The sequence below is a fragment of the Chiloscyllium punctatum genome, chromosome 47 (genome assembly GCF_047496795.1).
Source record: "Chiloscyllium punctatum isolate Juve2018m chromosome 47, sChiPun1.3, whole genome shotgun sequence".
NCBI classification, from domain to species: domain Eukaryota; kingdom Metazoa; phylum Chordata; class Chondrichthyes; order Orectolobiformes; family Hemiscylliidae; genus Chiloscyllium; species Chiloscyllium punctatum.
In genome coordinates, this window is record NC_092785.1 from 24,335,098 (window position 1) to 24,359,249 (window position 24,152).

At 42.6% G+C, this 24,152-nt stretch overlaps 1 pseudogene; it reads right to left on the reverse strand.

The window, feature by feature from the left end:
- The window catches only part of LOC140468664 (NACHT, LRR and PYD domains-containing protein 3-like), a 540,472-nt pseudogene that overhangs the window by 155,603 nt on the left and 360,717 nt on the right, over positions 1–24,152 (reverse strand).

The window sequence follows — 24,152 nt, forward strand, 5'->3', positions numbered from 1 at the left end:
CCCCAGACTATCAAGTCTCTCTTCAAAGCTGCAACACCCTGGTGAATCTCCTTTTGTCCCCTGCAGTCCAATCGCATCCTTCCTATTGTGTGGCGACTAATACTGCACACAGTACTCCAGCTGTGACCTAACCTCCTTGCTATTGTATTCAATGCCTAGTCTCGGAATGGTAAGTATCCCATTTAGCTTCTTACCCACCTTGCCTACCTGCCCTCAAGCTTATATGAACATGCCTACCAATGTCTCTGTGCTCCTCTGTGCTTCCTGAAGTCTTGCCATTCATTATGTACTCCCTTCCCTTGTTAGACCTCACAAAATACACCCCCTCACATGTTTCAGGATGAAATTCCATTTGCACTGCTCTGTAGTCTAAGGCTTTTGTCACTGTTACTTACTAAACGAATTGCCATATAGCGTGCAAGTTACTAATCAAACTAACATTTGTATCAAACTCATTAATGTACATAAAAATCAATTTGGGACTGGGGAAGCACAAGCAACTAGAATTACAGGAACACAGAAATGTTGGAACACACAAAAATTTGAAATCACTGGAAAATCTCAGCAGGTCTTATCTGTGGTGAGAAATCAGTGCTAATATTTCTGGTCCAATGCCACTTGAGTTTTAAAACAAGGATCCGTACTTCACAGGAATCAATCAAATGATTTTTCTCTGACCTATTTCCAATGCAAGTATATCATTTTAACAAATGAAACCAAAACTGCATGAATATTGGAGTTGGCAGGTCATGATGCGGCTGTACAGGACATTAGTTTGGCTACTTTTGGAATACTAATTCAATTCTGGTTTCCCTGCTATAGGAAGGATGATGTGAAAGGGTTGAGATAAGATTTGAAAGGATGTTGCCAGGGTTGGACAGTTTGAACTTTGGGGAGAGGCTGACTATTGAGGCTAGGACTATTTTCCTTGGAGTGTCAGAACAGAGAGGTGACCATATAGAGGTTCAAGAAATCATGAGGTGGGATGGACAGGGTGCACAATCCGGGTGTTTTCCTGCATGGTTGGGGAGTCCTGAACTAGACAGCATAGGTTTAAGGTGAGAGTGGAAAGAATTAAAATAGACGTAAGGGGCACCGTTTTCATGCATACGATAATATGTGAATGGAATGACCTGCCAGAGGAAGTGGAGGCTGGCACAGCGATAACACTTAAAAGATATCTGAGTGGGTACATTGAGTTATATACGGGCCAAGTGCTTGCAAATGGAAGAAGATTAATTTTCGATATCTGATCAGTATGGGCGAGTTGGACCGAAGGGTCTGTTTCCATTCTGTACATTTCTATAACACATGAGGACTAGGTCAAGTTTTTCAAACAATCATGTCATCTTTAGACTCCAGATATTTTTAATACATGAGCTCAGCTTCCACAATCAACCCTGGTGGAGTTGAGCCCAGAACATTGCATTGAGCTCTGGATTAATAAATCTAGCAATAAAGCGAAAGTGAGGAGTGGAGATGCTGGAGATCAGAGTTAAGATTAGAGTGGTGCTGGAAAAGCATAGCAGGTCAGGCAGCATCCAAGGAGCAGGAGAATCGACGTTTCGGGCAAAAGCCCTCCAACAGGAATGAGAGCCTCCGGGTGGAGAGATAAATGGGAGGTGGGGGTGGGACTGCGGAGAAGGCAGCTAAGAGTACAGTAGGTGGATGGAGATGGGGATGAAGGAAATGGATCGGAGAGGAGGGTGGAGCGAATGGGTGAGAAGGAAGAGTTGCAGGGAGAACAGGTCATGATGATGGTACTGAACTGGTAGATTGAAACTGGGGTAAGGTGGGGGGAAGGGAAATGAGGAAACTGTTGAAGTCCATATTGATGCCATGGGGTTGAAGTGTTCTGAGCCGGAAGATGAGGAGTTTTTCCTCCAGGTGTCGGGTGGTGAGGGAGCGGCGGTGGAGGAGACTCAGGATCTGCATGTCCTTGGCAGAATGACAGGGGGAGTGGAAATGTTCGGCCACAGGGCATTGGGGTTGCTTGGGCTGGGTGTCACGGAGATTTTCCCTAAAACGCTCTGTGAGAAGGCGTCCTGTCTCTCCCATGTATAGGATACCGCATCAGGAGCAATGGATGTAATAAATAACATTGGTGGATATGCAGGTGAAACTTCAATGGATGTGGAAAGCTCGTTTGGGGTCTTGGGTGGAATGAGGTGGGGGAGGATGGTGTGGGTGCAGATTTTGCAATTCCTGCGATGGCAAGGGAAGGAGCCAGAAGGGGAGGGTTAGTTGTTGGGGGGCATGGACCTGACCAGGTGGTCATGGAGGGAATGGTCTTTGCAGAAAGGAGAAAGGGGTGGAGAGGCAAATATGTCCCTGATGGTGTGGTCTGTTTGTAGTGGCTGAAATGTCATTGGATGATGCGGTTTATGTGGAGGTTGGTGGAGTGGAAGGTGAGGACCAAGGGGGTTCTGTCCTTGTTGCATTAGAGGGGTGGGGTCTGAGGTCGGAGGTACGGCACGTGGATGAGATGCGTTGGAGGGTACCTTCAACCATATGGGAAGAGAAATTATCGTCTTTAAAGAAGGAGGCCATCTGGTGTATCCTGCGGTGGAACTGGTCCTCCTGGGAGCGGATACGGCGGAGGCAGAGCAATTGGGAATACGGGATAGCATTTTTGCAAGTGGTGGAGTGGGAAGAGGTGTAATCCAGGTAGCTGTGGGAGTCGGTGGATTTGTAAAGAATGTCAGTGTTAAGTCGGTCATAATTGTTGGAGATGGAGAGGTTCAGGAAGAGGACTTGGGCCATTCAATTGGGCCACTGGCCAAAAGAGCACAGTGTAAGTTCCCTGCCCATGGAAATATGATATAGTAGTAAGACTGGGGCAGAGGGTGAAGCTGCTTGGAATGAATGTTGACAAAAACCATTGCATCATTCTCCAGACTTCCTGTGCAAAGACACATTTCAGAAGGAGATGTGTGACATTCTCTACCTCTCCACAGCTGCGTCAAGAGAAGCATGCAGTGGCGCAGTCTGACCGGGCATACAAAAAGCATCTCGTAGGTTATGCTCTTCTTACCACCAGCCAAGCAATGGCTGGTGCTTGTTGGAAAGTTCTGGTGGTAGGGAATTCTGCCAAATGACTTGGACAGTCTGTTCAAGGAATCATGCGGAGGATCCAACCTCTCCTTTTCCTACAGGCCCTTGAAATGCTACATAATGACTACTTACTAGTAGGCTTGTGGTCAAAGGTGTTTTCCTTTGCAAATTTCTGCACAAAGGACAGGTGATACAGAATGGTCCAAATACTTGTAGTATTCCATGGCAATAAGGCCAGTACCATCCTTCATAACACCAGGACAGGGAGACATTTGGTGTTTATGTACTCAGGATTTACAAACAGCTGGATGCAGCTACACACAAAGGTAGCCACTAGAATGTGGGCAGCATTGTGCATGTTCTTTCCCCCCTTCTCCAGAGTTTTGTATATGGTGTCTCTGCAGATATGATCCACCTTAGACCTCCAGATGAAGTGGAAAGTGACTGCAGATGCATAGGTTTGTGGATCAGACCAGCCCTGCACGATCTGTGTGGATTGTCACCTTGTAGTGGTGGAGAAGCTTGTGTGGTCTTGAGATGTCCTGAGCAATACCATCTGGAACTATGGTGGTGGGAAGGTGGAGGGTGTTGTCCTTGACAAAGAACAATCTAACCAAGACCTCAACCATGGAACAGGCGGGCAAAGTTTCTTCGAACTCAATGGCTGTGAAGGCTGCAACAAATTCATCAGCTCCAGTCGTCGTTGCCTTCATGCGATTGGAATCAGTTGGTTGATTTGTGAAGTATCATGTGCTTCTTGGAGTACAACATCAAGTACACGTTAAACAAATACACACACAGGCATCTTTGCTCTGTGGGCTACTTCTTCAAGTCTTTCAGCAATCGAGAGAGGGCGACAGGAAGAGGCAATGTGATGGCTGGAAGCTCCTAGCTAAGAAGCGACACAAAAGTGCTGAATACTTGATTAAGTCGCTCAACATTTGAACAGAAGCAGGAAAATTGTTTGGTAGCAATATTCATGTCTGAGTAGCCCTATTTAGGATCCACTTTGCTCACCCTGAACTGGGAGAGGGCTAGGAAAGGTGTCATAAAAGTAGTCTTCTTCACCTCATCCTGTCTGCAGGGATCACCATTATGCAGTCAAAACACATTGAGAAGTGAAAGTATGAAATTTGGAACCTGGAATATATAATCTCTGATGGATTACCCAAACTTAGACTGGCCAGATAGGAGAACTGCCTTTTGTTGTCCGGGAATTCCAAAAATTCAACTTTGACATGGTTGTTCTGAGTGAGACCCGCAGAGCTGGAGAAAGCAACTAAAGGAAGAGCATGATCAGTACATCTTTTTTCTGGAAAGGACTTGATCCTGAACATCCAAGGATCAATGGACGAGGTTTTGCCAATCCAAAACAGCCTAGTTCAGAAGCTGACAGAGCAACCACTCAGAATCAATGAATGTTTCATGACTCTGCGAATTCAGCTCATCAAAAACCAACTTACATCTATCATCAGTACCTATGCTCCAACTCTGAACGCTGAAGATGAAGTAATGTAGAATCTCTATTCCCAACTTGATGATGTCCTTTCCTCTGTTCCCAACAACGATTAGATCATTCTCTTGGAAGACTTCAGTGCCAGAGTCGGGAAAGACCATAGGCTCTGGACTGGAATAATTGGCAAGGAGGAGTCGGCAAGGTCAGTGCCAATGGAATATTCCTCCTCACCAAATGTGCTGAACACAATCTGGTGATTACAAACACCCTGTTTCAACAGCCAAAGAATCATAAAGTCTTTTTGCAGCATCCACACTTCAAACATTGACACCTCATCGACTACATCATTGTACAATCTCAAGGCCAACAAGATGTACTGATAACAAGAGCTGTTACTGGTGCCAACAAGTACTGGACAGACCATTGACTCATCTCATCCATCAGGAGATTGAAGATTCGGCCCAAAAGGAAACAGCAAACCCAGAACACGATGAAGAAATTCAATGTTGATATCCTTCAAAACATCAACCGTGTGCAGAAGTTCCAACAAAAGCTTCAAGAACAACCGCCTCAACAAATCCCAACATCCGTAGAAGAATACTGGAAACAATTGAAGGAACATTTCGTCACTTCCTGCAAAGAAACAATTGGATTCAAGTCAAAAAAAATCAGTATTGATTCAATGGTAACGACTTTTCAATGAAAAGAGAAAAGCTTTCATCACCTTACAAAATGACCAACAACTGGCTACCAAAAGGAAACAGTATGAGGCATGTAAGGCTACAGTCCAGAAGAGCTCCTGAAACCTGAAAAGCCAATGGATGAAGAAAAAAGCTCAGGAAATCCAACAACTAGCAGACGCCAACGACACTCGAGGTTTCTTCAACACAACTAGAGCTATTTTGACTGAAAATGTGTTGCCGGAAAAGCGCAGCAGGTCAGGCAGCATCCAAGGAACAGGAGAATCGACGTTTCGGGCATCAGCCCTTCTTCAGGAATCTTCAGCATCTGCAGACCTCACTTTCTCCTAGAGCTATTTTGGGCCCATCTATTCATGGTCAAGACCCTCTCAAAAGCAACAATGGTTCAATCATTCTGAAGAGCAATGCTGACATCAATTCACGATGGATGACACACTTTGAAGATCTTCTAAATCAAACCATCCCATTTGACAGGAATGTGATCCACAATATTCCAAAACAGGTGGTTGACGACTCCCTAAGCAAAATACCAGCAATTGAAGAAGTCAAGAAAGCCATCAAAACCTTGAAAAACATCAAGGCTACTGGACTCGATGGAATACCGGCTGAGGTTTGCAAAATTGGAGGTAACCTGCTTCATTGTCAACTGCATCAATTCCTCATCAAGATCTGGATAAATGAAGAGGTGCCAGCAGACTTTAGAGAACTCAGCAATCATTACCATCAATAAAAGAAAAGGTGATTGATCTGAATGTGGAAACTTTCATAGAATTTCCTAGTTAGCAACAGCAGGAAATATCATTACGTGGAACAATCGACATGATCTTCACAATGCAACATCTACAAAAACATGGCGTGCACAACTTCAACCTTTGTTTATGGCATTCATTGACATCACCAAAACCTTTGTCTCACTATCAAGGGAACTCCTACGGGATGTCCTATCCACCTATGGATGCCGTGAAAAGTACATTCAAATCCTGTGACTCCCCCATGATAGCGCGATTGCCACAGTTATGATCAGCAACAGTACCTGTGAGCCTTTTAAAGTTAGATCAGGAGTAAAACAGGGATGCATGATTGTCCCAACTTTGTTCGCCATCTTCATCGTGATAATCATTCACAGCATAAAGGATGACCTACCCCTAGCAATAAAAATTGTCTACACAACAGATGGCAGACTTGTCAATCTTTCCCATCTTAAGTCCAAAAGCAAGATATCTATGAGTTCCCTCATAAGGTTCCAATATACAGGTGGCAACAGTGTTGCAGCTCTCTCAGAAAAACACCTGCAACAGATTCTGACTGCCTTTAACCATGCATACATATCATATCATCTATCAACCATCAGCAACTGAGACAAATTGGATAGAATCATCCATTCAACTTGGTGAACTAACCCTGGAAAACGTGAACCACTTTCCATATCTTCGAAGCCTCCTCCAATATCAACCTTAATGACGAGATCCATCATCACCTTAAATGCGCTTGAACAGCTTTTGGACGTCTCCAAAAAAGATTGTGACATTTGGACAGACACTAAAATGTTAGTATACAAAGCAATGGTGATCCCAACACCCCTGTATGCATCAGAACCTTGGACAACATATCAATGGCATCTGAAGGCACTTGAAAAGTTCCTCCAACGCTGCCTTTGAAACATCTTAAATGTCAGCTGGGAAGATAGGGTGCTGAATGAAGCAAAACCAACAAGCATTGAAGTCTACGTCATTCAAGAACCAACTAAGATGGGGCGGTCATGTTATTCAGATGAAAGACTAATGCCTGCCAAAACAAATCTTCTACTCCCAGCTTAAAGAAGGCAAGAGGAAAATAGGCGAAAAACAGAAGAAAAATAAAGACATTATAAAAGCCAGCATGAAAAAGTGAAACATCGACATCAACAATCGGGAAAACAATGCCAAGGCTGAATGGGCTGGGGCTGTTTTCCCTGGAACATCGGATGCTGAGAGGGTGACCTTGTAGAGGTTTATAAAATCATGAGATGCATGGATAGGGTAATTCTATAGTCCCCTTGGTTGGGAGAGTCCAGAATTAGAAGTTATAAGTTTAAGGTAAGAGGGGGAAGATATAAAAGGGACCTACGGGGCAATTTTTTCATGCAGAGGGTAGTGCGTGTGTGGAATGAGATGCCAGAGGACGTAGTGGAGGCTGATGCAATTGCAACGTTTAAAAGACATCTGGATGGCTATAGGTACACAAAAGGGTTTAGAGGGATATGGGCCAAGTGCTGGCAAATTTTGTGTTTTGTCATCTTTGTACAGTAGGTATGGTGAACAGTTTTGTGATCATTTGTTACAGTTGTTCAGAATAAATGCATGTATATTTTTACACTGAGGAAAAAAAAGATATTGAGTTCCACAAGAAAGCTATTGAGCTTGAAACGTCAACTCTGCTATTCTCTCCACTGTTGCTGCTGGAATTGTGGAATTCCTCCAGCATTTTGTTCCTGGTCATTCCTGCGCATTCTACAGCATTTCAGGAAGACAACACAAATAATGTTCTCAGTTGCAATCAGAAATGTCTATATGCACTGACCTAAACAGTGACACCCACATCCCATGAATGAAAATATAAAAAAAGAAAACTGCAGAGCTTAGACAATGAGATTATATTCTGAAGTTTGACTCTTTGAAATTACACTGTTTCCAGCCATTAATCTCTGAAAACAAACCTCTTTTTGTTTAGTTGGGCACAATTAGGATACAGTCATGGATCAATATAATTAAACAATTAAGTGAAGGTTTTACATTAAAACAGTGCATTCGCTGTTGAAATTCCAATCTTTACCATCTTTGCTGAGGCTCCTTCTCCTGGTTTAGAAGTCTGCACCAATTGACCTCATGGATTTTGTAGGTTAATGGATAATTCTTGAATGCGAGATTAGGTTTATATCACAGTCATAAAAGAATGAAAATCAGCATGGTCATCCTATTAGTTCCCTCCCTGATCTCTAGTGTAGGAGTTAATGCATTCCTAGTCATATTCATTTAGATTAATTTTGATGACTGGAAAATGTTTTTCTTCCAAAAGTTATTTAAATACTTACAAAAGCAGTAACTGAATTGAGATCAACAATTCCATGTCTCGCTATGAAGAGAGCATCAAGAAACTGGTAGCTGGAATCAAATCCCTGTCCATAGTTTGACTTCTTCATCCATGACATGATCTGTCTTTTTTTAAGGAAAACAAATAAACACAGACAAAAAAAAGCAAGTGTGATGACAATTTTACTTGGATGAAATGTTGGGGAAGGTCAGAATGGATGACTTATTTAAGAAATAAGCCATGGAGAGAGTCCACAGGAGATTTACTAAAATGATACCAGGAAAGATAAAGGAAAGATTAGAGAAATTGGGCTTTTTCACCTTCAAGCAGAGAAGGTTAAGAGGTGAACATAAAAATGTTTTTTTGGAATAACAAAACTTGTCATTCATGATCTCTTTCTTCAAGTAGACTCTAATTTATTTTAAGTGCATTTTATAAGTTTGCTTGCTCTCTGGTCAATATTAGGCTTTGTCTTTTTGCAAAATTCATTTGATTTAAATTGGCAAGAATGCTTGAGCTCGAGACAAATGCTTGCTGTCTTTAATTTTATTTTACGTCCTTTTTAAAAACGTATCCAGCTGCGCTTTTACCCACAGAAGCATCAAGTGTTTTAGTGGACACCACGTGCTCCCTCTTTAAGAGTACCTGGGCACAAACGTAGCTGAGGAAGAGGGGTAAATAGTCAGGATGATGACCACCTCTATGGCCTGCGGCCTGTACCTATTAATAACCATTTCATCCAGACTTAGAGCAGGCTCACCAGGAGGTATTTTCAGTTGCCCAACTCACCCCACTCCAGTCAGGAGCTTGGTGCTGAAGTGCAATCAAAAAAACCAACAGAAGGTTTTTCACATAACTAAAAGAAACATGGACTCACAACTCTGCAAAATTAACAATTGGGCTGGGAGTTGTGAAAGTCTTTTATTGATCTGAAACAACATTCAGACAAATTAATTATTTGTCCAAACCAATCTTTATTTTTTCCTGCATGCAGCAGGCGAGAGAGTATTCTACACTATAGGTAACATCAAACTCCAATAAGTGATTCAAAATACAGTCTTATTATAACTTAAACATGGGAAAATCTCTAAATGTTTGTTCAGCAAAGCAGTTAGTACAAAATTGTGATATTGGGCGTAACTGATAGTACGTGAATAATAATCTAGTTCATTAGGTCTGTGTGTTCTTTCCCAAGCAATCTGCCTTTCTCATGAATTCTGGCCAAAAGAAGCCTGCTTGTTCAAGCTGCAGCTTTCTGTTCACTGGCCACCAGCAATGCCAAACTCAATCCACCCTATCCTTCACGCTGGTCTCCAAAACATTTTATTCTTCCAAATTCCTCCCATTTTGTCCTAAAAGGGCAACCAATTCTAAATCTGAATGGAGCCCATTTCCCTCGGGATCAACTATTATTCTTGCGAGTGAGGCTCTAAAGGGACAATCTGTTGGACCATCATAAGGGCAGTCACAGTTTGTTTGACATGGAGGTGCAAAGTGCTCTACAGCAGAAGATCAAAACAAAGATGATAATAATAAAGAACAGGACCACCAGTGCACATTGAACAATGGAGCTCCCTCAGTCACCTAACAAGGAACAGAGCCAGCTAAGTAGTCCCCAAGGTTCCTCTACGTGTCTATGCAGTTCTTACCCTATCTTTCTGACCTTATCTGCTCGGAGTGAAATGGGGAGAAACCTCTTTACTCAGAGAGTTGTTCGGATTTGGAATTGACTGCTTGAGAGAGGGGTGGAGGCAGATTCCGTCAGAGGTTTCAAAAGACAGGTGTCTATATATTTGAAAGCAATGAATTTAAAGGTCAATAGAAATAAGGCTGGAGAATGGGACTAGCTGGGAGCTCTTTCTGGAGCTAATACAGACGTGATGAGTTGAAGGCCTACCTCTGTACCATTACACTCCAAGTGCAATTGAAATTCAATCATTAAGAGATCACTGGGTCAGTCTGACACAGGCTTGCTGGGCTACAGACACTCTGAAATGATGGCAAAGATCCTTTCAGTAAGTATTGTGAAATTCCATTGACTCACTAATGTCCTTTCAGGAAGGAAGACCTCAACCTGGTTTGGTCTATATGTGATTCCAAGATCCTTAAGAAATATGGTAACTTAGCTAAACAAGCCAATTCAGTTCAGCTTAAACGCCGCGAATGAATTGAGATGAGAATAAGGAAAACTTTTCTTCTTCCTAAAAGGTGAGTCAGCTTCTGTGCCCTAATATTTGAGTGCACCTCTCTGCAGAGTGCTGGGTGGTTTCTTCTTATTCATTCATGGGATGAGGGTGTCGTTCGGGAGGCCAACATTTTTGCTCAGCCCTAATTGTCCAGAGGGTGTTTAAGAGTCAATCACATTGTTGTCGGTCTGGAGTCATATGTAGGCCTGACCAAGTAAGGATTTCATTCCTTCAAAGCACTTGAATGAACCAGATAGATTTTTTTCCTGACAACCAATCATGGATTCACAGTCATCATTACACACTTAATTCCAGATAAACTGGTGATTATGGAAATTAGCTAGAAAAGAAAAGCAGGTTTTTATTTGTGTGCCTTTTTTAATAAAACCGTCATGCTTTACAAAACATGTTTAAGTCAGCACAGCAGCTGACTGATTATCATCCTATAATCATTTATATTCCAATATTAGAGTTGGTGGTATAGTTAATCAGTTATATATAATTTAGAATAATTCTGTCAAGAGAAAAGACTACGTACTTAATTAAAACACATTAAAGATGGTAAGACTTGTGATGCATCATGATTGCAGTAGGCAATCCAGGCTGAGCCAGGCCAAACACATCTGCACAAAGTACTAGTGGCCAGAAGAACTCCAGTGAACAGTTTGTGAGCTGGAGCTCAAGGTGCAGACACTGTGACATTTCAGGGTGGGAGTAAATACTGAGATGTTTTGTACGAGGAGGCAGTGGAATCCCTTAGGATCCTTAAGGGATTTCAGTTGGTCAGTGCCCTGGAACATGTGGATGTGACACAAAGTGAGGGAGATAAGGGGTCACCAGATGGCAGGAGATCCCAAACTTTGCAGATTTTTGGCAGGTTTCTGGTTACGTCAGCTTGTTTCACTGAGAGTGAGGGCTACAGGTTGGCTTTAAATAATGAAATTGGTGCTGTAGTATAGGAAACCATTCAAATCATGTCAAGTGATATGTGGAGGGGTAATAAAACGGAAAATATGAAAATGTTGTTACTAAGAACCATTGTAACAAGGGTTGACAATGCTCTCTTCAGCAAAGAAGTGAGAATCTGTGAAGGTGTTTGCCGACCAGGTACCAGAATTTGGAATACCAGCTCAGGGCTGAAAAGGAACTTGAAGGGGTTGGATCAATGCACGGTGGTCCATGTAGGAACCGACAGCATAGACAGGACCAATAAAAAGTTTCTATTTAGTCAGTGTAATGAACTAGGCACGAAACCAAGAAGGAAAACCTGAAAGCAAGAATAATTTCATTATTGGCTAAGCAAAGTAAAAGTTGCAATAAAGCAAATAATAGGAAATTAATTGTTTGGTTTCAAAGAGTAGTTTTGGAGATGTAGATTCCAGTTCCTTAGGCAATTGGGATGGTCTCCAACAAAAACTTCCTGGGGTCTATATTCTACTGAGAAGTGTATCTCAGGCAAGAGGGAAACTTTTTAACTAAGTATTGGCAAAAGGAGTCACTCTTGGGATGATGTAATGAATAAAATCTGAAGGCAAAGTGGTAGAGAAAGTTATACTCATAGACAAATAGAACATTGAACAGTACAGCACTGTACAGGCCCTTTGGCCCTTGATGTTTTGCTGACCTTTTAACCTACTCCAAGATCATACTAACCTTCATACCCTTAAGTTTACTGTCATCCATGTGCTTATCCAAGATTTACTTTAATGTCCCTAATCTATCTGAATTGACTACAATCACCGGCAGTGCATTTCATTTGCCCACCACTCTCTGTGTAAAGAACCGACCTCTGACATTCCCCTAAACCTTCCTCTAGTCGCCCTAAAATTATGCCACCTTGTAATAACTATTTCTGCCCTGGGGAAAAAAAATCTCTGATTATTCATTCCATCTATGCCTCTAACACTGATCAGCCTTACACTCACTCTGGTCATCCTCTTATTACTCACATTAGTGTAAATGCCTTAGTGTTTTCCTTAATCCTACCCGCTAAAGCTTTTTCATGCCCCCTTCAAGCTCTCATCAGTACATTCTGGTCAGAGAGCAACTGCCATAGAGAGAGAAAAACTGCTGGAAAGCTAACTGCCAATCTACATCTTGCTCTCAAAGAAATTAGATAACACTCTGTATCAAAGGTATCTTTACATGTAAAGCCTGTTCGCAGTAAAAAAGAAAAGATGGTGATAAAGGGAAATCAGCAGCAGGAAAACTGAAGACAGTGGAGACTCTTCACTGGGGTGGGGGTGTCCAGGACTAGAGGGCCCCATAGATGTGCAGCTTCAGTGGATTGGCCATGCTCAAAATTGCCCAAAATGCTCAAAATGTGAAGGTTAGGTGTATTACTCAGGGGAAATGTAGAGTAGTAAGTTAGGGGAATGGATCTGGGTGAGATACTCTTCAGAGGGTCAGTGTGGACTTGTTGGGAGAAAGAGCCTGTTTCTGCACTGTGACATAGACACAGTGGGGTCAATGTGGTCTCCCCGGGTCAGTGACAGAGACACAGTGAGGTCAGTGTAGTCTCTCCTGGGTCAGTGACAGAGACACAGTGGGGTCAGAGTAGTCTCTCCTGAATCAGTGACAGAGACACAATGGGATTAGTGAGGTCTTCCCTGGGTAAAGGACAGAGACACAGTGGGGTCAGTGTGTCTCTCCTGAGTCAATGACTGAGGAACAGTGGGATTGGTCTGCTGTCCTTACCCTTCCACGTGTACTCAGGGATGACTATGCATTTCCTCATGGATTCGGACATGCCGCCAGCTATGAGTGAGTCATAGCTGGTCAAGTCCCATCGAGACAAATGGAACTTATTGGGTCATTGCTTCTGGGAGTCTTATTCTTCTGAAGGAATTCTCCAGGGTTAGTAATTTGTCCAGACCCTCCAATATGTTATTGTCTGTGATGTCGGTAGGGAGATGGATGGGAAGCTGTGTTTTTGGGGACTTCACATCACACAGTCCAGCATTAAACAATTCTCAGATCTTCAGTAATTTCAGACTGTGGGGAGGAGCCTGCTGGTCCTTTTTGCTGAGACAGTTGTGTCATGGAAAGCCACAGGTGAAGTGCTGAAATACTGGACGGTGCCTGGTGGTGCCATTATTTAATTAAAAGTAAAGAAAAGATGGGAAATATATATATCCATGTGAGCGTGTCATCAATGGTGGATAGATTTTGACAAAAACAAAGTTATGTCAAAAAACACAAAGAAGTAGAGACAGTTTATATACAGAGCTTCCAGATGGCCTGCACATGGATGGCTCTGAAAAGTTTATTTTATTCCAGAAATTGAACGCTGATTGTTGTATTATTTCAGCAAGTCTTTTTTTTTCATTTGTTCAGTTCAGTGTTTGAATTCATTTTAATATTTCATGTTTAATTTTTTTCTCAACTATTTTACATGATTCATATTAAATGTATAGTAAAGGAAAGGTAATTTATTTTTATATATAAGGTGCTCCTGAGAGTTTCTTTTTCAGACTAATAATACTGAGGGCATACAGGGCAAACTGAGAGTGATGACAAGTAGATTTAGAGACAGATGATTGACTGTCCGGAAAGATAAAAGAGGATCGTTCAGAAGTCTCCGACACTTATTTCTCTCTCCAACAGATACTCAATTTTGTTTACTGTTGAAAGAGAAAGTCGCTCAGAGGAAAACAAGTACTAGTCAGATCTTGGGCATGATGAATGAATCTAATGTTAAATGGGTTTACGAAGAATTAAATGGAACAATTATTGCAGGGGACTATCCTCAGGGGCATAGAGAAGAAATTTAGCTGCAGTAGGTGTCAACCTAGGATGGTATGTTGTTTTTCTGTTGCCAGGGTGAAGGACATATCAAAAGATTTGAGGGATATTGTCAAATGGGAGAGTGGGAAACCGGTGAATACATTGGAGTGAATGACATTGTCAGGGAAAGGGTTAGGGCTTTGCAGAATGAGTATAAAAGCTTGGGTAAAAGGTTAAGAAACAGAACATCACAAGTTGTAACCTCTGGTTTACTTCCAGTCCCAATGTAAAATGAGAGAAGAACAGGGCAGATAAATCAATGCCTGAAGAGGTGGGGCAATGTGCAGGGATTATGTTTCTAGGATCTTTCGGATCACGTCTGGGACAGAAAAAGGCCTGTTCAAAAAGGGAAGGTTTCACCTGAACTGGGGAGTGACCTATATTCTGGTCGGTTGTATTTCGAGAGGCTGTGAGCCCTTTGTTTTGGGTGGGGGGGAGGGTTGGGCTTTCCTATATAACAGTGCAAATGAACAGAAAGATGAGGATGGTTCTGAATCAGAAAAGAGCAAGTAAACTGGAAAAGGTAGACAATAGCAATTCAGAGCCCAAAGGAACTCTGAAGAATTAAACTGCATTTATTTCTATGCAGATAAGGCTGATGAACTCAGGGTATGTGTGGCAATATAGAACTCGCCTGTTAGAGCGATTACAGAAATGTAGCTGAGGCAAGGACAAGAAAGGCTGCTCAATGTTCTGGGTTTTAGATGTTATAGAAAGAGAGGCAAGAGAGGAGGGGGAGTAGCATTTTTATTGAGGAAGAGAGGATGGTGGTTAGTATACAGAGTAACAGGTACCAGAGATTGAGTTACAGAGAGGAGTATCGTCAAGCGGTATGATGTGTTTCACAATTGATTAACCAATACTGGGGAGTGAACTACAGACTGGATTCAAACTGAAGAGTTTAGGGCGTTTAGACATGGAATCACAGATATTCAATTACTACTGTCCTTAGTATAGCTATTACTGGGGGACCAGTCAGTGAAAATCTGTGGTTTGAAATGAGAAATAAGAAAGGGATAATCACCTTGATGGGATTGGACTATAGGCTTCCCAGTACTCAGAGGGGAATCGAAAAGAAAATATGTTGAGATGTATGTCAGAATTTTAATGTTGTAATAGCAGGGGAGTTTAGTTTTCCTAATCTGGCGCCATTTAGATATGTGTGGTAAGGAGAGCTCAGAGCATGTTGCTCCTGTTAGAGTGAAAGGCAAGGATGGTAAGATGAGGAAATAATAGATGAACAAAGGTATTGAAGTTCTAGTCAAGAATAAAAAAGTATCATATATTAGATACAGATAATTGGGCTTGAAAACTGGAAAGAGTATTGGGCATTCTTAGAAAGAAATCAGGAGGGCAAAAAGTGATATGTGATAGCCCTGGCTGATAATGTTCAGGATAATACAAAAAGATTCTACAAAGACATTAAGAGCCAGACAGTAACTCCAGAGAGAGCAAGATCCCTTAAAGATTAATAAGGTTATCTTTGTGTTAAACCTCAGAAGATTAATATTTTGCATCAGTTTTTTACTGTGGAGAAAGGAATGGAAGCGAGACCATGCTGGGAAATAAATATCAATGTTTAGGAAACAGGAACTACATTGAAGAAGAGAAAGTGCTTAAGGTAGATAAATCTCCAAGACCTGATCAAATGTTTCCCAGGACATGGTGGGACGTTAGGGGGGAAATTGAGCAGCCCCCAGCAGAAATATTTATATAATCTATAAACACAGATGAAATACCACTGGACTGGAGGGTGGCTAATATTGTGCCATTGTTTAAGAAGGGATGTAAGAAGAAGCCAGGGAACTATAGACCTATGAGTCTGACTTTGGTGGTTGTTAAGTTGTTGGAAGTGATTCTGAAAGATAGGATTTATATGCATATTGAGGACAGGGATTAAATAACGATGATTAGCGTGATTTTGTGTGAGGAAATCCATGCCTTACAAATTTGAGTGCATTTTTTTAAGAAGTGACCAGAAAGTTTGAAGTGGGCAGAGGAGTAGACTTTGTTTACTTAACTTCAGCAAAACCTTTGACAAGGCTCTGCATGGTACAGGGATCGGTATTGGATCCACTTTTGTTTGTCCAATTGGTGGTGAAGTGGTCAATGAAAAATGTTACCTTAGATTACAAAGAGATCTTGATCAATTGGGTCAATGGATTTAGGAGTTTCATTTGGAGTTTAATTTGGAAATGTGTAAGGGATTGCATTTTGGTAAAACAAACAAGGATAGGGCTTAATGGTAGGGCCCTCGTCAGTGTTGTAGAATAGAGAGGCCGAGGGGTTCAGGTACGTCATTGTTTGAAATGTGCATTCTAGGTAGATAGGGTGGTTAACGTGTTTAGCATGCTTGCCTTCGTTGCTCAAACGATTGAATATATCAGTTGGGATGTTATCCTGAGGTTTAACAGAGTGTGAGGGAGGCCTCTTCTGGATTAATGTGTGCAATTCTGATTGGGCTGTTCAGGAAGGATTAAACTGGTGAGAGCTCAGTAAAGATTACCAAAATTGTGCTGGGAATGGAGGGTTTGAGATATAAAAATAGAAATTCTAGGACTTTTCTCACTGGGAACATTGGGGATGGAGTGTTGACCTTATTGAGGTTTGTACAACCATGAGGTGCATAGAGAAGGTAAATCACAAGGTCTTTTCCCTCAGATGGGGGAATATCAAAACGGGGGAGGGGGGGGATCATATTAAAACGTGAGAGGAGAAAGATATTAAAAAGAACATTAGGGGCAACTTTTTTACACAGAGATTGGATTGTGTGTTGGAATGTTTGTGAGACTGCAAAACTTGCCTCGGTGGGGTGTTTAAAATTGGGGTGGGAGGGCTGCAGTTTCAGGATTGAAAGACAGAAATCGGGAAGGAAAGAAAGAGAGAGAGAGAGAGAAAGCAAAACAAGAAGAAAGAAAGCAAGAGAGTGGGAAAAAAATCCACAAAGTTGAAAGAAGAAGTCAGAGAGAAAAAGGCAACAAGAAAGGAGTAAGAAAGAGAGAGACAGAAAGAGATTGAGAGGTAGATGTGGAATGTGAGAGAGATAGAAACAGAGAAAATGATGAATGCAGGTACAGTTACAATGTTTAAAAGGCAGAGAGTCATCAAGATGTACAGCACAAAACCAAACCTTTTGGTCCACTTCGCCTATGCCAATTAGATAGCCTAAATAAATCTTGCCCCATTTGGAAGCAATTGGCCCATATTCCTCAAAACTCTTCCAATTCATATAACCATTTACAGATGCCTTTTACGTGTTGTAATTGTACCAGCATCCTCCACTTCCTCTGGCAACTCGTTCCATATACACACCACCCGCTGTGTGAAAGAGTTGCCCATTAGTTCCGTTTTTAATCTTTCCCCTCTCGCCTTAAGCCAATGTCCTCTTATTTTAACCTATCCATGCCCATCATGATTTTATGAACCTTTACAAGGTTACCCCTTTGCCTCCGAAGCTGCAGGGTAAACAGCCCCAGCATATTCAGCCTCTCCCTGGAGCTCAGACTCTTCAACCTTGGCAACGTCCTTATAAATCTTTCCTGAACCATTTCAAGTTTCACAATATCTTTCCTGTAGCAAGGAAAACAGAATTGAATGCAGTATTCCAAAAGTGGCCAAATCAATGTCCTGCATTGCCGCAACCTGACACCTCAACTCCTAGACTGGATGCTCTGACCAATAAATGAAAGCCTTTATTCACTATCTTGTCGACCTGTGACTCCACTTTCAAGGAACTGTGAACCTGAACTCCAAGGTATCTTTGTTCAGCAATACTTTCCAGGACCTTACCATTAAGTGTATAAGTCCTGCCTGGATTTGCCTTTCCAAGATGTACATTTGGATAAGTACACGAATATGAAATTTTTAGAGGGATACGGACCAAGCACAGGCAGTTGAGACTGTTTTTTTGTTATGGAAGATGGTTAGTGTGGACAGTTTGGCCCGAAGGGTCTGTTTCTGTGCTATATAAGTCTCTGACATTACAGCAGACAGGATAAGACAGATTATAGTCTCTGCACTTGCTCCCTTTGTCATTCATCCCAGGGGCTGAGACATGACGTGGAGAGTATTATGGATGGCTGGAGACACAGCGGATCTCTTATATACAGTGGGTGTGTAATGGAGGAAGCACAGAATGGGCAGTTCAGAGGAGATGAAGACACACAGGAGAGGGCAATTAGACAGGAGCCATGGAAGGGGGAGGTGCTCCTGCAAAACTTGCCCGGGTGGGGTATGTAAAATTGGGGTGGGAGGGCTGCAGTTTCAGGATTGAAAGAAAGAAATCGGGAATGAAAGAAAGAAAGAAAGAGAGAGAGAAAGCAAAACAAGAAGAAAGAAAGCAAGAGAGTGGGAAAAAAATTCACAAAGTTGAAAGAAGTCAGAGAGAAAAAGGCAAAAAGAAAGGCCGTCATTAAGAAAGAGAGAGATAGTGTGAGAGAGAAAGAAGTTGAGAGGTAGATGTGGAATGTGAGAGAGATAGAAACAGAGAAAAGAAGAAAGCTCAGAGAGAGACAAACATGAGTTTGAGGAAAGACATGATGGGATTAAAGTGGTGATACTCTCCATTCAGGTTGGGCACAGCTCCCTCAATGGTCTCTCACACTCCCTCTTTCCCATTGGGGACATACCCTGCTCCAGGGGCTTTCTTTAGGAGGGGCTGGTTTGGGGAGGGAATGGGGGTATTAAATGGTCAAACTAGGATTGAGATCCAAACACTCCCCACACACTCACACGCACACAGACAGAACCACAAAGATACAGACTCCCTGCTCTGTGCACATGGTGAAAGAAACAGTTGCAGCCGGAACCTGTTTGAAATACCCCCATGTCTGTCACTCAAAGGCGCCCTCTCCACCCAAGTCCCAGTTCATCCAATCAACATGCAGCTCCCTCTCCCTGCGGGCAAACCTCCCCCAGAGATGGAGCACAGCCAGAGTCATTTCTGTGGGATTAGAGGGAGGGAGGTGTGAGAGAAAGCAGCATGTAACTAGTTTAGTCCAGACACCCTCTGTCTGCTCCTGCTTAGCATGTTACTGTCTTGGAATGACAGCTGTATATATTGTCTTCCCGATCAAATTCCTTTGGGTTTTCTAATTGCTCAATGTCAAAGTCATAACTTGCCATTGCCGGGAATCAAACCCAGGTCACCTGTTTGGAAAGCAGCTGTACTCACCACAATAGCACCATCACTGTCCACTTTCACTTAACATAATCCCCAAACATATTTTATAAAGACCTTTATCTTGACAAATTAAAGAGATCTGATGTTGACCCACCAAAGGTGATGTTAGGTCAAGTGACAATAACTGGTATAATGAGACAGATTTGTAGGAGCATCTTCAATTGGAGGGGGACCTGGGTCATTGGAAGGTGCAGAGACAGTGTCCAGGAGTCCCTCTGGTTGGGCTTGGATTCCCCACTAACCCATTAGCTGGTTCATGGAAAGGAAGGAATAAAGAAATGGAATGAAACTGGAAAATTGAATGGAAATGAATTCCTTTTGAAAACAAATTTGCAATCACAAGACAAAGAACTCTTTACAACACTCTTCCTTTTTTCTTCCCTTTTGTCGAGGTTTGTGGATAAGTGAATTCAGTGAGGAACAGTTGAAAGGACTCTTTCGCTGCGTTTCCCACTCTGGGCCTATAGTGAACGATGGTCCTTTCCTACAATTCATTTATTTATGTGTCTGTGTCACCCACTGAGAACTGATTGCTTGGGATGAAAGTATCTTTCTTGTCTAACTCCTCTTTCGGTTTTGCTTTTGTTGTCCAGCTTTCTACTAACTGTTATTCCTTGCTGAGAGCACTTTACACTGGCTTTGTTCCTGCAGTCCCTTTTGTTTTGTCCCTCAGATGGAGTCCTTCCTTGCCCATTAGAAATTAGTGTTGTCACATTGGCATTCCTCCTCCTCCTTCAGACCATGCCTCACTTGGATTTGTCGTTCCATTATCTGCTGTGTCTAATGTTGTCTCCCAGTTGCTTGGATTTGTTCACCAATTGAATTAGTTTTTTATAACTGGATATTTCACGGCACACTTTAAGTGGTCCCTGAATTTTTTCTGCGTCACCACATAAATAAGTGCATTTGTGCAGCAACTTACGTTACGCAGCATATATGTGACTTCTTTAAAGAGATGATAACCATAGTAATCCAAGGAAGCACCAGCTTGAAAGAACTTTAAAACATACAGAAACCAAAGAAGCATGAAACTAGTGGTAATGGCAAAGAGTAAAGTCACAGAATTTTTTCTGCTCTCTATCTCTGGGTCATTCTCTATATTTCCCTGGGCTCTCAGTCCCTTTCGCATCTTCACAGCCTCAAAGATGTGTTTGGCAGTCAGAATGTTGAGAAAGAGAATAAAAGTGAATGGTAACATTGGTGTTAAAAAATGTTCAAAGTATTTAAAACTTTTCCACTGGTCGTCATAATAGCTGGACCTGGTTTGACAGTACCATGGAACATTGTTGCTGATCTTTCCAGGTATATATCGAAAGTAGTTGGGAATGTTCTTTAAAGAAAAGAAAATGCAGATTGTTGCTACAACCTGCTTTGCAGTTTTCTCTGTACAAAACTCAGTTTTTATCTGATGAAAACAAATGGCAACAAATCTGTCAAAAGAAAAAGCAACAGTGAACCAGACAGAACAATCAATGGTCAATCTGACAAGGACAAAGATAACACTACAAACAGGAGTGATGTCCAGGAAACACCGTGGATAATAATAATATGAAAATCGGACAAGTACGAAGTTAAAAACAATGAACAGTAGATCAGATGTTGCCATGGCCACCAGATAGTGCGTGGTGCATGTAGAAAGACCACACTTCCGCCGAGCTAAGATTACAATCACCATGAGACTAACTGTAAGAGAGAGAGAAAAAAGTAATAAACAGACTTGAAGTTATTGAGCAAACATTCTGTGATGCCTGAGCACAGACATAAATAATGGCACAAAGATAATTATTGCTCCGTGTCCTATGAAGTTTAAAGAATCTGAACCACAGCAGTCATCTCTCTCTAAATGAATCACTTGCACTTTTAAAAGACAAAGGGAAGAACATGAAGAGCAGATTGCTCACAGAAACACAATCATGTACTGTACGTTTTCTTTTGGGTTGGTAGTGGTTGATTTCACCTGAGTTATCGGTTACTCAGACTGACTGGAGCTTCCCCTGAGACCACAACATCCACACAATGACACCTCGAATCAGTAAAACAAAAAAAGGGAAATACCTAACATGGACATTGATTGAAAATTTGAGTATTTGGTTTTAGAGTCTCCACAGCTCATATTATCCCCAGAGTTGTACCTCCACACTATGAACGACAGTACAAGGTACTGAATCACTCCACCATGTCCAGGAATGAACGTTGTCTATAATGTTCTGGATTAGAGTGGTGCTGGTAAAGAACAGCAGTTCAGACAGCATTCAAGGAACAGGAAAATCAATGCTTCAGGTAAAAGCCCTTCATCAGGAATACTGGCAGAGTGCCTGAAGGGTGGTGAAATAAATGAGAGGAGAGTGAGGCTGGGGAGAAACTAGCATAGAGTACAATAGGTGGATGGGGGTGGGTATGAAGGTGATAGGTCAGAGAGGATGTTGGGGGAAGGGAACAAAGAGTACAATGGGTGGATGGGGGTGGGGATGAAGGTGATGGGTCAGAGAGGAGGGTGGAGTGGATAGGTGGAAAGGAAGATATGGCAGGTAGGACAAGTCATGGGGACAGTGCTGAGCTGGAAGTTTGGAGCTGGGGGTGAGGTGGGGGGAGGGGAAATGAGGAAACTGGTGAAGTCTACATTGATGCCTTGGGGTTGACGTGTTCAGATGTGGAAGTTGAGGCATTCTTCCTCCAGGCATTTGGTGGTGAGGGAGCCACGGTAAAGGAGGCCCAGGACTCAATGTCCTCTGCTGAGTGGGAGGGGGAGTTGAACTGTTGGGGCAGAGGATGGTGTGGTTGATTGGTGCGGGTGTTCCAGAGATGTCCCCTAAAGCGCTCTGCCAGGAGGCGCCCAGTCTCCCCAATGTAGAGGAGACTGTGTCGGGAGCAATGGATACAATAAATGATATTGATGGATGTGAAGGCAAATCTTTGATGGATGTGGAAGGCTCCTTTAGGACCTTGAATGGAGGTGAGGGAGGAGGTGTGAACGCAACATCCCTTCCCACATGGTTAAAGATGCCCTCCAATGCATCTCGTCCACTCCCACACTGCCGTCCTCAGACCCTACCTCTCCAACCGTAACAAGTACAGAACTCCCCTGGTGCTCACCTTCCACCCTACCATCCTTCGCATAAACTAAATCATCCGGCAACATTTCCGCCACTTCCAAACAGACCCCACTACCAGGGATATATTTCCTTCTCCACCGCTTTCCGCCTTCCGAAAAGACCATTCCCTCTGTGACTACCTCAGCAGTTCCACGCCCCCAGCAACACAACCTCCCATCCTTGCACCTTCCCCTGCCATCGCAGGAATTACAAAACCACCCTCCTCCCTAATCTATCATCTCCATCCCCACCCCCATTCACCTATTGTACTCGATGCTACTTTATCCCCACCCCACCCTCCTCTCATTTATCTCTCCACCCTTCAGACACTCTGCCTGTTTGCCTGATGAACGGTTTTTGATGGAAGCGTCGATTTTCCTGCTTCTTGAATGCTGTCTGAACTGCCAAGCTTTTTCCAGCACCACTTTAATCCAGAATCTGGTTTCCAGCATCTGAGTGATTGTTTTTACCTAGTTGTCTGCAATGTGGAGGATCAAATCTTCAGACATTGAGTCCCTCCCTCATGAACAGGATTGAACATCCTGACAAACCTGTACCATGGAAGTACTCAGCAGTGAATCCAACTATCATGTCCCAAGCTGCATACCCACAGAAATCATAAGCACTGCAACATCTGACATGGATTCTCCCACATGTCCAACATCGTTCACCACAGCCCCCACCCACATAAAACCTGGATCCATACTGCATTGTTCATTGCGACTTTCTGGTTCTGGAATCATACATTTTATCCGGGATTAAGTGAAGCTTCCTTGATGATGTCCAGTCTCATGCTCCCAAAATCTCCCAGATTCAGATAACACAGTAGGGCTCGGAAATCCCCATCACCTAACCAGCATTCTCCATGGCAATCGTCAGAGATTTTTCCGTGATAGGATCAGAGAAACTGTACTGTGTGGAAAGAGGTCATTCAGCCCATCCAATCTGCAGCAACCCTCTGAAGAGCATCCTTCCCAAACCCACCCAACCATGACTAACACACCAAACCTGATATGCTGGATACTATGGCGCAATTTAGCTTAGCCAACCCATCTAATGTGCACACCTTTGGATTGTGGGAGGAAACTCATGCAGACACGGGTAGAAAGTGCCAGCTCCACACAGACAGTTATTCGAGAATCTAACCCAGGTCCATGGCACTATGAAACCGCAATGATAACTACGGAGCCAGCGTGCCACCCTTACATCTCTGTGGATTCACACCATTACTAAAGATGTTGGAGGACAATGACCGAATGGGACTATCACGAGTCTGTTAATTCATAGACTTAGGTAATGCTCTGGGGAGCTGTATTCAACATTACCCATGGCAGATGGTGGAATTTCAATGAGTCTAATATGAGGATGAAACAGTTGACAGTTGTCAGGAAGAAAAGCCATCTCATTCACTAATGTCATTCAGGGAAGGCAATCTGTCATCCTTACCTCATCTACCCTACATGTTAGTCCAGGCCCATGACAACCTGATAAACTGTTCTTTGGGAATTATGAAAGGGTGGTAAATGTTGTCCTAACCAGAGACACCCACACCCTTGCAACAAAAAAACGAAAATGGAGTTCCCATGCACAGCCAACTACTTGTCTAATCCAACTGCTCCCTTTTTA